The sequence below is a fragment of the Lissotriton vulgaris genome, unplaced genomic scaffold (genome assembly GCF_964263255.1).
Source record: "Lissotriton vulgaris unplaced genomic scaffold, aLisVul1.2 SCAFFOLD_251, whole genome shotgun sequence".
NCBI lineage: Eukaryota > Metazoa > Chordata > Amphibia > Caudata > Salamandridae > Lissotriton > Lissotriton vulgaris.
Genome location: NW_028250285.1, coordinates 1,350,180 through 1,363,258, shown reverse-complemented (window position 1 = coordinate 1,363,258; position 13,079 = coordinate 1,350,180).

Here is a 13,079-nt window from a genome sequence, read left to right as displayed (position 1 = left end):
TATTTATTATTTACAAAAGTTGAATACATACTGATCAGCTTAGAAGAAAGGAAGTGTAGGTATGCACTATGCAGCCACTGCATATCGTTCCCCCTGGAGTTGTCACGGAGAAAACACGTTTTTGTGGTCAAATGTGAACCCTCCCTGCAAATGCTACTGCAACTCTCGTGAACAAAGTCTGTGGAGGCAAACTGATTGGTTTTATGTGACATGGGTTTATAATAACACCTAAAATGGATAAACTGCGCATTAATTTAGTCGAGACTGCTTGAGCCGGATGTATGACGTTACAACGCGTGCTTTCACAACACATGCCATCACAACACAACTTTTACCCCGCAGGTGCCATTACAACGCATAGCATTACAACGTAGGTGGTATTACAACGCATGCCATTACAACGTAAGTGTAGGTAAGTATTTAATTTTTTTAATATTAATTTAATTTTATTAAATTACAAAAATTGTTTATTAAATAATTGTAATTCATTTTTAATGTTTTAAAATATGTTTAAATTAATAATTGTATCTCCTTGGGTGTGTAATAGTAGGGTATGTGGTGGATAGTGTAGGGGTAAAAATTACTATTCTAACTCCAGGGGGGTGTAATAGTAGGGTAAGTGCTGGATAGTGTAGGGGTAAATATTACTATTCTAACTCCAGGGGGGTGTAATAGTAGGGTAAGTGCTGGATAGTGTAGGGGTAAAAATTACTATTCTAACTCCAGGGGGGTGTAATAGTAGGGTAAGTGTTGGATAGTGTAGGGGTAAAAGTTACTATTCTAACTCCAGGGGGGTGTAATAGTAGGGTAAGTGCTGGATAGTGTAGGGGAAAAAATACTATTCTAACTCCAGGGGGGTGTAATAGTAGGGTAAGTGCTGGATAGTGTAGGGGGGGAAATTACTATTCTAACTCCAGGGGGGTGTAATAGTAGGGTAAGTGCTGGATAGTGTAGGGGTAAAAATTACTATTCTAACTCCAGGGGGGTGTAATAGTAGGGTAAGTGTTGGATAGTGTAGGGGTAAAAATTACTATTCTAAAATCAATTTAATAAAAAAATTCTATAATTACAAAAAATATTACATGTTTTTAAAATTGTATAATTATTTTAAACAAATTAATTTATAAAACTAAAAAAAATACAAACTAAAATTAAATACCTAATTTAAAAAAAGATATAATTAAAAAAAATATTAAATGTATTTAAAATGTTATAATTATTTTAAATACATAATTTATAAAACTAAAAAAAATACATACTAAAATTAAATACTTACCTTACCTATACTTACGTTGTAATGGCATGCGTTGTAATAGCACCTACGTTGTAATGCAATGCGTTGTAATGGAATGCGTTGTAATGGCTCCTGCGGGGTAAAAGTTGCGTTGTGATGGTACTTCGTCGTAAAAGTTGAGTTGTAAAGGTTGTTCCATGCTTGGGCCTAGATTTGTTTTTTATGACCCCACTGGTTTGCTTTGTTGTAATGGTTTTTTCTGCCTTTCTACCTCGCATACTCTCTGTTTGCTGTCTTTCTCAACCCTTTCCCACCTTCATTTATTCTCCTTTTCCTCATTCCTCATTTTCCCCAGACAGACAGAGCTTGGTGATGGAGCGACCCTGTTTCTGTGCTGCGGGAGGAGGGCGGAGGGCAGAAGAGATGGGAGGGCAAGAGCAGGGGACAGATCAGATGCTATAAAAGGATAAGGGAGAGTGCATGAGCATGGCGAAGGGCTGGAGTGACCTCCCTGCAAAGGCTGCGGAAAGTAAGTACCTGGTCAGGAGAGAAGGATTGGCACCCTTGGGAAAACAGCATCTGACATTTGATCTTGGTCTTTGAATTTGCGTCAAATGTGACCAGATAACAAGATTTACAGCAGAGCTCGGTAAACCACAAGCCTTGTCTCAAGTGCTCCAGATTGAAGAGAAAGGAGTTCCTGACCAGATGTTAAAATAGCTACCACTTTATTTATATAGTACTTAGTCCCTGCTTTCGGGGTGTGGTGAACACAGCAAGAGGCATGACGAAGGCATGCTGTGGATAAATGAGGAGAAAGAATAGGAGCACGACAATGGAGCCAGCAAATCAAAAGCCCATGGGCAGGCTGAAGCGCACAAAGTAGATACAGCATGTCTCGAAGAGACAGTGCAAGCGCTGTCTAACCGACACCTAAAAGCTAATGTGTCCTTGAGTAATGTAACTGGTGCTTATTTAAAGTGCTCGAATACCTTTGGTTGAGTTCACTCTATTGAAAGCTGAAAAAAAATAATGTAAGCAACAACACTATGGCATGAGTTAGTAGTTCATCCTGTCTTTTTGATTTTCTTTTGTGTTTCCTACTTTTGGCAGAGCAGCAGTGCTTAATTTGAACTGGTGTTTGCCGGGTGTAAGAGACTGAAAAAGATGGAGGAAGAGAAAGACGGCAAAACTATCACAAAGAGAGAAAGCAGGTATATGTAACAGCAAGAAAAAGGAGGAAGTAGTGTCTGAAAGGGGAAGTACGTCTACTACCCATTGTATTCGATGCACCGACGTTTAATTTCACCGTCTGCCAGATTCTGTGCTCCAGCAACAGCACTAATTCTTTCACAAACTAAGCACTTTAGAGATCTAGATGCCAGAATGTGTCTTCATATATCAGCATTAACACCCTCAATTCAGCTTAGAAATGACTGAATTTAAGAAGGAAGTGCTATACAAAAGTAGGTTATTTGTAAGTAACAGTTAGCTCTGTCTGCAAATAGTCTAAGCTAGTTTGAAAATTAAGACTACTTCATACATAAAATAGCCAGTTGCAAGTGTGTTACCAAAGTTTTAGAAGAATGTGCACCTAAAATTGAAATACCTTGAGATACCTGACTAGAGCACACAGCTACCTTCCTGTGGCCCACACACAGAGACATACTAGCGGCGGTTTACAAAGAAAGTGATGCTAGCCACCATGGCTAAGGCCACCTGCTCCAGGGAGGAAAAACATCCCTTCCCCTACCTCTGCACAGGCTAGCTCCAGAATACCAGCCGGCTGTCAACCAGGCCACTACATGGGGTGCCATTCCTCCCAGTTTAAGAATGTCACAGGTAGTGGTGACCTTATAAGTGGTCCAAATGACATCACATCCAAAGAAATATGATATACAACTCATTCTGCATTAAAGGGACAAAGAAGCACAGCCGACCTCTCTGCAGGCTTGAGAGCTGTGCAACAGGAACCCCAGGCTCGGCATCGCCAAATGTTTTTGGTGCATTTATTTAGCCTTTGTTCCACTGTGCTCTCTTCCCTGCACTCCTATCCTTATTCTGTACTGCTCCCAATGATGGCAGTATGCTTGGATAGTGTATTGTCTCCAGTTCCTGATGCCCTTCTGTACAAAGGCGCCCTGGGCGGGAGCACAGCTCGCCCCTGCCTAATGCAGGCCCTGCTGCCATCCCTGTTCTCATCATAAGGTGAAGGCTCCTTTATGGCTCTAACATTTATGCAATTACTCACATTGGCTTAGTCAATTAACAAATTAAGCAATTATAAACAGGCCATTTTATGGAATGTCGCACTTGGGGGAAAAAAGTCAAGTACACCTTGGTCTAAGGCCGATTTATTGAACTTTGTCCGATCCCTACTGCTTGATTTCCCTGTATCATGAAAGGGGCTTCAGACTGCAGTGAATTTTCTCTCACTGCTGTCACATGACCTTAAAAACCTGGCTTTTCACACAGGAGTAGAAGATATTGCCCCCCCCCCCCATTGATCCGACAATGATATTGCTGCAGCCTAAATCAGACTTCGACTGCACCAAGAAGCCTTAGGGCATGAGTTTGCACTTTATAAATGATATTTACATTACATTACATTAACAAAATGCCCCATACTCAGCACGGTATCCCCTTTCTTTGTTTCTGAAAGTACCATCAAGGGACTTTTGTCAGCAGGGATAGGATTTGGTGTGGGTAAGCAACTTCTGCCCTGGGCCCTATGCGAAAGTGTGGGGTCCCTATTTAGGTCGAGTCTATGAGACCGCACAGCAGTCTGATTGAAAAAAGACCTATCATCAGCTTACCAAGATCATACAGTGACTTTTTTTCCAGGACATTGTTTACCATTGGCTGGGTTTACTGTCACTTAATTTTGCTTGCTTCTTGTTCAATGATTTGCCTTGTCAGTCTTGTATTTGTCAATCCCCAGGAACATTGGGCCCGATTCACAGAACTAACTTAAGACAAAATCCTAAACTTACTACTTTTGGTATTCACAGAAGTTAGGATTTTGTCTTGAGACAGACTTAAGACAGACTTAAGATAGAATCCTAACTTAAGTCTGTCTTAAATCCTAACTTCTATGAATACCAAAAGTAGTAAGTTTAGGATTTTGTCTTAAGTTAGTTCTGTGAATCAGGCCCATGGTCTCTTTACTTGTAACCTTCCACTGCTCACTTATAGAGAACTACTTATTTCGGGTTGTTTCAGTACTCTATGAGAGAGCCTGTATTTTTTTTACTTACCTCCCTCGTGTGCATCTCCCGATCTAGTGGTTCATGTTGGACCCTCTCACCTGTATTCTTCTACCCCTCAAGCTCCATGTTGCTCTCTTTCATTTTTTCTGTGATCTTCTACCCCCAACTATGAAACTGTCTTTGTGTAAGGCTTTTTCCCTCTTCTCTCCCACTCCCCGTTGCTTCCCGACCCACCTTCTCCACCTGGCACCTGTGTCATTTTTTATAGGTGCTTGCTTGCTTAAGGACGCATGCAAACGCATTTGTCTTCATGCCTTTTCTCCTATCGTTCATGCTGTGCAGCATCAACATTTTTGGCGATGCTATACATCATGAACAAAAGGCATTGGCAGAGCCTATAGGTCTCAATGGTGAGACCTACTGGCTTGGCCAAAACTTGTTTTGCCCTATTTTGAACATTGTCAGCTTTTGGCTTAGGAAATCTAGAAATCTTTAAAAAATACCCCAAGTTCCTAGATGTTAGTTTCACAGCTTTTCACAACCCTAATGTTCACCATCAGATAATAACTTTTACCCACTCACTGACTGATTTAATGAATTTAAGAAAGGCAACTTACCTCCGGTTTTGTTAATTCAGCCTTATCCGCCTTGAGATAGCCTACCTACTCTGCTTAACAAACGCCAGAAGCATTCATGTCAACTGTCTCAGGAAACTCCACTGGCTTGCCATACAAAAGCGATGCCAATTCAAGCTGACACCCACACACACAAGGCTCCACACAGCCAAGGACCCGCCTACATTAACCACCGACTGAACTTCCACCAACTATCGAGAAGACTACGCTCCGCCTCCCTTCTACTTGCCCATACTCCCAGCATCTACTGAATCCTTCTTCCACGTCACAGCAAAGACCTGGAACAGACTCTCCACGCATCTCTGGACCATCAACTCACTTTCTGAATTCCGAATGGCCCTCAATACCTGGCTGTTCGAATAAGCCTCAGGGTCCTGCAAGCGCCTAGATACCCTATCGGGTGATTAGCCATGCTTTACAAATCCTGATTGACTAATATAGTCCTCTACTATCACATTTCTGCTTTCTTAAGTTTGGGGCCTCCCACAAACATACATCACTAGGTACTATACTACAAAAAAGGGCTGGCCATGCCTTTACAGCTGTCAGGCCCGGACTGGCCGTTGCGGGCACTGGGACGTACGGGTGGGGGCCGGTTTTGGGCCACTGAGGGCCGTTTTTGCAGCATTGCTGCAAAAACAGCCCTGTAACAAAATCGGCCGAAAGCCGACCCTGGCAAAGAGCTCGGCGGCACCCCCAACCCCCCCTGGGGAGTGGGGGGCCGGCCGAGCACTTTGCCAGGGCCGGTTTTGGTTCCCAGTCTGGCCCTGACTGCTGTCATCGTCAGCCTTCAGAAACGACTACCACTATATTTTTAGGAAAGTCTTCGAAACCTAGCTGTGCAAGAGAAAGAGACACCACCCAATGGTACATTTTACCGTATAGTATTTTTAAGGAAATATGTGATTGCTGGAAGTTCCACCTTATCATATACTGGCTACAGGTAGTACAATATTAGCCACATTGTAGGCAAGGGTTGGATATGTCCTTTAAAGAAACACAGGCTCACCAGACTCCATTAACAGTTTGATTACAAACTATGCAGACTTACGTACAGGGATAACATGTGTCCATAATAAACATTTAGGGCTTGTATTGCCCGTCTGTATTGCCTTGTGTTGTCCACAGTTAGGGACTAGCATGCAGACCTGGAATTACAGGGTCATTTTCTTTACCTTTATTAGCCCCATTCTGGGGATAATTTTGCACTCATTTATAACTGCTTTAAGTATAAAAGTAATTTGTGGTTACTTAGCAAATGAGTGTGTGAATGATAAAAGTGTCTCATATATGGTTGCTCTTTGACCTGAATCAACTGCTGTATGAGAAAATAACAATGGGGAAAACTTTGAAATGCAAAACATTCATGTTTTTGATCTCATCATTTTAGGTCTGGAATTAGCCAAGATCTTTTGTCTGGAAAAAATGTAAATAACAAGTTACATAAAATATACATTCACACGTATAAGTATACAGGCATACATGTGTATAGGGGCTGTCAATCAACCGTCTTCATCCATTGCAGCGCCATTCAAATGTAACTTCTGACCACCATAGCATATGTGAGCATAGGGTACACTAAAATCTTACACCCCAAAAAAATATGGGTGGGTGGATCAGCGATAGATGCAATTAGTCCCGAGATAAGATGAAAATCAGCATATCAAGAAAGGGCTGACTCAATAAGTGAATTCTAGGACAGGAGTTCTAGGGCTGAATTAATTTTTAAATTATTTATTACAAAATATTCAAAGAGTACAATACAGGATCATTAGAATGTAGATGCAGAACATCATTTCCATAAAGGATTCCAACAATAAGAAAACACAAAACAATAGGCAAAGTCAAAAATATTCTAAGTTCCAATTGAGCAGCAAAATCAGTTGGAAGTTGGACAGCGTCCCTAGCAGAATATGAAAAGTCTCATAGGAGATCTCTTGATCTCCCCCAAAATCGAGTATTTATATAGGAAACCTTCTCATGGACTAGTATTGAATCACATTCATCAGGGCATGAGCTAAACAAACACAATTTCAGAAAATCATAACATTGAATTGATAAAAGTCATACAACCTTCCCTCCTAAGCACTAACCCACTATATAAATATTGAATTTGCACCCTTTGACCTAATGTCATCCGGAGATGTCAGAACAAACTAGTTACAACAACAACAATGAATTATTATGAATGAATGCAATACCGCATGCAAACAGAAGGGCCTTGTATACTGAGCCCATGCTAGAGAGCCTTCTTCGAGAACTATGTCAATCGAAAATAAGAAAATATGACTTTGACTGACTATGTGCAGCAGAAATAATAAACAGTGAATGTGACATCCATTTTGAACAAGATGGCGTCAAAGCCTAGCCTAGGCCTAATTAGCATAAGCCAAGAAAAACACACTTCAACAGGTCATAACAAAATCGTTTCGAAGTTTAATGACCACATGTCAGTGTACGCATATGAATTTGAGTATAGGTCCATATACTGAATGTTGTTAATAATGCACAACTAACAAAAATGTCCACAAAATTTTACATTGGGTCAGTCCACTTCACACATTTGCTGTTCTCACTGTGAGTGATCACATTTTGACTGAGCACATGTGGGATGGCCCAGCTGCTCCACAGACCTGCTACTGAGCCCTTGCTGCCCATTGCAGTGCACCACATCTTGCATAGGCACTGCCAGTGCCGGTCCTAGGCCTTCTGAGGCCCTGGGCGAAAGGAAATATGTGAGGCCCCTCTAAGTGACATCACAGAAAGTGACTTCGCAAATTAATTGGTGAGAATGTACGGCAAATCACCAACATACTCAAGCATCACGTGGCACACACTGTCATCTTTTTCCTCACGCACCTAAAGCTACAAGCAAAGAGGTGTATTTATGACATTAGTGGCCTTGAGACACCTGCTTAGCACTCATCATGTTCCACAGTCAACTCTTACTCTACTTCATCTGCAAAAGATATACCATTCGAAACACCCAGTTGGTATATCATGCTAATCTATACATCATGACCTACTTTACATACTTCTGGGGTTTAGGACATGAGACAACAACCATCCTGGGCAACAGTCAGATTTAGGCCATACATGTTGCAGCATCGATTAGGCCACTTAGGAGCTGACAGTGATATTTCATTTGCCAAAACAAAACCAGCCTACATAGTCTGATTTACAAAGGATATTCGCAGAACAGCTGGGCTGCTGAATCCCACAGTGTCTACTTAGCACAGCACACTCTGCACCTGAGAGGTTTTACTTAAAAATAGAGAGATAAAAAAGTAGTTTTTTCATACTTTGTTTTATTGGTCCATTGATTGTCACCATAGTTGCCAATAAATCCCTGTGTTAGTTTATAAAGTCTTTTTGGTTTATTTCACAGTAGCTTTCGGGAGAGTTGTGATTTTAAAGTACTGAAAAATAGTAAGAGAATCTAAAAAAAATCCTCTGTTTTGTGCACTGCACTTACAGACAAGCTCCTGAAAAAGCAAAGTTTAGGATTCACGATTTATTTTTCTTTCCCCAAAGAGGTCATTAGACACAGAAACCTCTTTGAAAAGGATCTGAAGTGTGCTGAAAAAATAGATTTGCAGCACATTATTTAAACGAGGGTAAGAACGAAGTGTATTTTCAGTGCTCGCTTGAGAAGAGAGAGGCTACAGCTTTGGATCTTGAAATGATCTCAAGGAAAGGAAGCTGAGATGCTGACACCGGACACAGTCAATGACACCCTGACCGGGCCACCAACACTGGGTGAGTGACAGCATCTGCATAAAGCAAAGGATATCTCTAAACTGTACATACGTAACATTTGTGCAGAGAAACACTAACACTAGGGGCGTGGAGATCACAAAAAGACTGGGGAAACACAGGCACAGAGACAATGAAATTGTCACAGGTCCTAGGGGCCCTGGCCAAGGAAGATACAGGGACAAACAAACAATGAAACCGAAAAAACAGAAACATTGGAAACTATACTAACATGGACATTAGAACATTGAGACATTTGGGGCAGTGTAATGCTTACAGATACCATGCGGCATAATCGGAGACTTGAATTGAGATGTATACACACATCAGCAGTGCCAGTGAGGATTACATTTATACACACACGTATAATATATACTATTGAAGCAAGCAGGTGACGCAGGTCTCTTACCTTAAAGTACAGAACTCAACAACGCGACGACCGACTCCTCCCTGCAGCAGCCCTGCCCACGCGGCCCGATCCGAGACGGTAGTGACTGACTGCTGCCTCACGTATGGTGCGTGTGCGCATGCTGAGTGCGTCACACTGAGCGGGGGCTGGCCATAAAATCATGTCCAGGGCCGTCATTGGTAGCGCTTTCGCGCGCTACCAGATTGACTGCCCTGGGACCCACTGTCACCCGCATCATGGCAAGGCCGGTGTCACGTCACCACCACACTAAGGCACCACCACCACCAAGCTAGGTGGTGGGGTGCGTGCAGGCGTCATGGTCAGGTTTGCGTGCGTGCACAGTCAGTGTTCAGTTGCCCCCTCTTTCCCTGCCTTAGTAACTGCCTGCGGCCCGGCCCATGCGTGAGCGCGACGAGAGTGCTGTGCGCACTGCGCAACGCTTTTCCTCATGATTATTTATTATTCCCGCAACTGCGGGGCCGGCGGCGGGGCCCCCCTGAGCGCGAGGCCCTGGGCAGCTGCCCATACCGCCCATGGCTAGGACCGACCCTGGGCACTGCAGGTGGCAACTCTCTTTGTACGAACTTTAAAACCTTTCAAAGATGACCATCCATTCTTGTGTGTGCACAAGCAGCATTTTTTTTAAACGTGTTTTAATAAAGTATAAGAAAAAACACCTAACGATTACGGCCCTTGTATGAGCATGCATGTGTCTACAGGAGTGACCATCTTCAAATGTGTTTTGTTATACTTGAACAAAAGATGTTCAAGGAAACCACACATTAGCAAAGCCAATTTTTTGGAACCAAAGCCAGATTTGGTTATATTTATTCTTTGGTTTTTATCTCAATACACATAATGTATACATCACACATGTTGTTTATCAACAATACCCAATACAGTAGTAGCGTTAGTTCCCCACATAACCCCATACCCTCCCATTGACACAGCATATTGCAACTCCACAAATCGCACTCTGTATGTATCATACTTGTCAGTGATCCCAGACACATCATTGATCAAACATAACAACATGTTAAAACATTTGATTCAATATCTTAACCCCCATTTCCGGAGTTTGATTTCAAATAAGTTGTCAGTGGGACCCAATAGTATTTCGGCTGTGACGTTTATTTTTTTTTAATTTGAAAGGTTTTATATAGGGCTGGCTAGACTCGGGGGTATCAGATCACTTTACATGTGCAAAGACAGGATTACAGGAGTTGTTCAGGGGTACAGTATAAAAGTGAGAAAAAAACAACTCTTCAATTCGATGTGCAACGTTAGCGGTTATTCTTCCGCATATAGGGGCATATTATCAAGGACATGAAGTATTTACGGCCAAACGCGCTTAGCGTGTTTTTTATGCATTGCCGCCTATCGCCAGATATTATCGCAGAGATAACATACTATTAGCAACGATTATCTCTAATGCGTTAATATATCCGGCGATATCGGCTTAATGCATGATTATTGCTGGAAATCAAGCGATATTCAGGCATTACTGCTAATGGGTACTTAACCTAAATATCCACCTCCCATTTGATAAACAGGTTAAGTGTTGGTCTGAGCAGGCGTTAGAATATGACGATAATCGCGCTTAGTCCGACTTTTTTAATTGCACAGCCTGCCTTGCCAATAGGCGATAGCTGTGTTAACGACTGCTTTCAGTCGCTAACAGTTTGGGTACGCCCACTTTGCATGTCATTAGCGATAAATATCACTGACACGCAAAGTGGGCCCCAAACCGGTCACTATCGCCTAAAAGCTGTTGCTAACAGCTGTTAGTGACAGCTTGCTAATAGGGCGATAAAAATATCACCGCTTTAGCATCAAAAAGTGCTGCTAAAGCGGCAATATGGCCCTTGCTAATATGCCCCATAGTTCCACATGGGTTCTACAATGCGCCAAATCTGACAGCCATGCAGTTTTTGTGGGGTTAGCCCTACTCCCCAGTATAGTGCCACTCTGCTTTTCTTCCTCAGCAAACCCACTGAATTTAACTTTTTATTCAGTGATCAAAAATTGCACAGTTGACCCAGTAGGTAGGCCGCCGGTTCACACTCCACGCCCTCTCCAACCATCTCTGATAGTGCTTCGGTAACCTGCATCCAGTAATGCCCCACACGTGGGCAAGACCACATTAAATGCAGAAATTCAGCCCCCTCTGGCCCACAAGGGGCACAGTTGGAGTTACCCTTCAACCCATATAGGACCGATTGCTGCGAAGTATAATACATTTGGTGTAAGAATTTAAACTGAATTATCCTCAGGTTACAGTTGGAGGTTAGAATGCTTAGCTGCACACAACAACAGAGCCTCCAGTCCTCTTTCGTCATGGGCTGGGGTAATATTGCATTCCATTTCACCAACGGTTTCCCACCTCCCGTTGATCTATCTTTCTGCACTGCAGCATATAATCTAGTGATGGGGTGCTGTCTTTTTGCACTAGTTAGCAACACCTGTAGTGCCATTAGAGTGGGAGGTTCCCTGGGGAAATGTGGGTTGTGTGCCCAAACCACTGTTCTGATTCTATGATATAAGAATATGAATAATGATGTGTTTTCCAGGGGCGGGGGGGCCGCGCGGCGCTCACACGCTGGTGACGGAACCGCTCTGTCACCAGCCTCGGGTGAGCTGTGCTGGTGACGGAGCGGTTCCGTCATGGCCCCGCCTGCTCAATAGAACGCCCAGCGCAGGCGCGGAATCCGCGCCGCGCAGGCGCGGAATCCGCGCCGCGCAGGCGCATCGGGCGGGCCATGACGGAACCGCTCCGTCATTAGCACAGCGCCACCGCGGCTGATGACGGAGCGGTTCCGTCATCAGCGTCGAAGAGGTTAACACAATTGGGATGTTGGTAAATAGGTAAAAGTATTGTGGCAGTACTACCATTTGAATGACATCTAATCTGTCCATGGGCAAAAACGGAAGCGCAGCCCAGCCCAGCGGTCGACTCGGTCCTCTAGCCTGGACATTGCCCTACCATAGTTTTTGCAGATCACAATATCTGGATCTCTGTGCACCCATATCACCAAGTATTTAATGGGTCCCGTCGCCCACTCTAGTGGGAATTCAATTGCGCAGAGCTGTGTATTCGGTGTTAGTGGGAGGATGATTGATTTCGTCCAATTAATGCTCAATCCAGAATAATATTAAAATTTTATGTATTCTCTCATTACCGGGGCTAGCTGGGAGGCTGGTTCCCTTATGCATAATACCATATCATCTGCATATAAAAAAATATTTATTGGTCGTAGTTTGAATCTAAGTGCAGCCGCAGAGTATTTCTGTCTGATAATGCAGGCAAGCGGCTCCATAGTAAGCACCAACAATACCGGCAACAAGGGGCAGCCCTGTCACGTCCCTCTGCCAATTTTAAAAAGGGCGTTAAAGAAGGGGGTTCACCCAAATAAAGTCACTGGGACCTGGATAACGTAAGTACTGAGGAAAGGGGTCCCAGCAATGAGTACAAAGAACTTGCAAACAATTAGATAATAATAAAAGGGAAACTTAATAAGCCTGCATTGTTGTCTATTCACAATGTGGTATATGGTAATTATCATCAATTTAAATACAAAATCACACAGTTATTCATAGTGCCCCTGGTAGGAAGGGAAGTGATATAGTGCAGGGTGGTGTGGGTATGGGATAGTGACAATATAAACAAGCACTGGCGTTGCCAATAGGTCTCGCAGTAGGAAAGTTTGAGCTATTGGTTTTCTAAATGACATTTTATTTTTTTGTTTTGTGATTTTCAATGCCCATACTTTTAACTTTTTGCATTAGGAAAGTTTAGCGATTGGTATTGTAAATGACACTTTTTTAATTTATGTGTT